This window comes from Petromyzon marinus, unplaced genomic scaffold, assembly GCF_048934315.1.
Source record: "Petromyzon marinus isolate PM22_M1 ecotype Great Lakes invasive population unplaced genomic scaffold, UKy_Petmar_22M1.pri1.0 PM_G_Scaffold_40, whole genome shotgun sequence".
Classification (NCBI taxonomy): domain Eukaryota; kingdom Metazoa; phylum Chordata; class Hyperoartia; order Petromyzontiformes; family Petromyzontidae; genus Petromyzon; species Petromyzon marinus.
This window is the reverse complement of record NW_027422984.1, coordinates 1,640,001-1,642,500: the sequence shown is the minus strand read 5'-3', so window position 1 is coordinate 1,642,500 and position 2,500 is coordinate 1,640,001. Positions and strand designations below refer to the sequence as shown.

Sequence of the window (2,500 nt, the reverse complement as noted above, 5' to 3'; positions counted from 1 at the left end):
GCTTACATTTTTCTTCTAGGCCTCTTGAGACATTGTCTCCCCCACCAAATGTAACAACGGGGACTTCATCCATACTCGCTCAAGCAGCTGAGCGGCTTACGAATGAGAATTCTGGGACCCTGGAAAAGCCTGCAATGGAGGCAATAAAGGCTTGGCTTAACGGCGAGGGCCAACATGATGCCCTCGTAGAAACTGCCACAGCATTGATGCTTTGTCCGATGAGATTGGTGAAAAACAAAGGCAAACGTTCAAAACCCGAGAACGACATTATTAAACCCAGGATATTACCCACACGATCTTGGATGAAGAAGAGAGCGGAAAAACGAGGAAGCTTCATGAAGCACCAGAAGCTCTTCTTTAAGAACCGCTCTCTTCTTGCGTCCTTAGTCCTGGATGGCACTGAACGTCATGAATGCCGAATCCCGAACGCAGATGTATATCGTTTTTACTGCGAAAAATGGGAGAAGGTGTTGCCATTCAATGGCCTGGGCCAATTTAAGTCATCAGGTGTTGCAAATAACGAATACTTTGAGCCCCTAATTTCGGTGGAGGAAGTTCAGACTGCCATACGGGCCATTAAACCAACGTCAGCAGCTGGGCCAGATGGCCTAACAAGGGCTGCAATCTGTGCTGCCGACCCCGAGGGTCGGACACTGACAGCCCTATTTAATGCATGGATGATTACAGGAATTATTCCCAAAGAGTTGAAAAAGAATAGGACGATTCTTATTCCTAAGGTTATGGACGATGAAAAGCTGAAAGAATTGGGGAACTGGAGACCGATAACGATTGGTTCAATGATTCTGAGATTATTTTCCAGAATAATGACTGCACGTCTTGCTCGTGCTTGTCCCTTAAACCCAAGGCAGCGTGGTTTTATAGCGACATCTGGCTGCTCTGAAAATCTTAAGGTGCTACAGGACCTTATGAGACACGCTAAGAAATTGCACAGGCCGTTGGCTATCATGTTCATCGACATAGCGAAAGCTTTTGACTCGGTTTCGCATGCTCATATTTTATGGGTGTTAAGGCACAAGAAAGTAGATGAACACGTGGTGGGCATCATCCAGAACGCCTACGATCGGTGTACGACCTCGTTCAAAAGCAATGGCGAGTCGACTCGAGAAATTAGCATACGTGTTGGTGTCAAACAGGGTGACCCCATGTCACCCCTGCTCTTCAATCTTGCCATGGACCCTTTGATATGCACCCTAGAGTCACACGGAGTTGGGTACTCCATTGATACCGACCACGTGACAGCTCTTGCGTTTGCTGATGATTTGGTGTTGGTGAGCGAATCTTGGGTTGGTATGGCCGCCAATCTAGCGATCTTGGAATCATTTTGTGGGCTATCGGGATTGGAGGTTCAGGCCAGAAAGTGCCAGGGCTTCATGATAAGCCCAACCAAAGATTCATATACGGTGAACAACTGCGACCCATGGACTATCAAAAATAAAGATGTCCATATGATCCAACCTGATGAATCAACGAAATACCTTGGTCTGAAAATTGGCCCTTGGACTGGCACTATACAGCCTGATCTACATTGTCAGCTAAAGACATGGATCTCGAAAATCGATGAGGTGCCTCTGAAGCCAACTCAGAAGGTTGAACTACTCAATGCCTATGCCCTACCCAGATTGTTATATCCTGCAGACCACTCGGACTGCAAGCAATCAACTCTCCGTGGGTTGGACCAAGAGATTAGAAAGGCGGTAAAAGGATGGCTCCACCTTCCCGCTTCAACTTGTGATGGACTGTTATATGCCAGAGCCCGAGACGGAGGCCTTGCCATCTTGAAACTGGAAAAAACAATCCCTTCGGTTCAAGTTAGAAGGCTGCAACGTATAGCAAACTCGTCCGATGCTATCACCCGTAATATTGTGTCCTCGCAGGGTATGGAGGAAGAATACCGTAATTTGTGGGTACGAGCAGGGGGTGACAGTGATGCAATCCCAACATTCGTTCTCAGGGACTCGGTGTCAAAAGAACCTGTATATCCGAGACCCTGCGATTGGAGGGAGCATGAATTTCAGAGATGGTGCGAAAAGCCGGTTCAAGGAAGGGGCATTGTAAACTTTGCGCATGATAGAATCAGTAATGCTTGGTTGAGGCCATGGTGCGGCTTTAAACAATGCTTCTTTATCGCAGCACTACAACTAAGGGCAAATATTTACCCAACAAGAGAAAGCTTGAACAGAGGCAGAGATGGGGCCTTACGTTCCTGCAGGAAATGCTCTGCCAGACTCGAGTCCCTTTCGCACATTATCGGTCAATGTCCTGCAGTACAGAAAGCAAGAATTGCGCGACATAACAAGATCAGTAACATTCTGGCAGACGAAGCGGCTAGATTGGGCTGGTCTGTATACAAAGAGCCACGGTTCATATCCGAGACGGGAGAGATGAGAAAGCCTGACCTCGTGTTTGCAAAAGATGAGGAGGCGGTTGTGATCGATGTCACCGTCCGTTTTGAGCTTTCAAAGAATACCTTGTCAGATGC

The 2,500-nt window shown here is 47.4% G+C and overlaps 1 pseudogene; it reads left to right on the top strand.

Annotated features, from left to right (window-relative positions):
- The window catches only part of LOC142916734 (28S ribosomal RNA), a 10,310-nt pseudogene that overhangs the window by 3,969 nt on the left and 3,841 nt on the right, over positions 1–2,500 (top strand).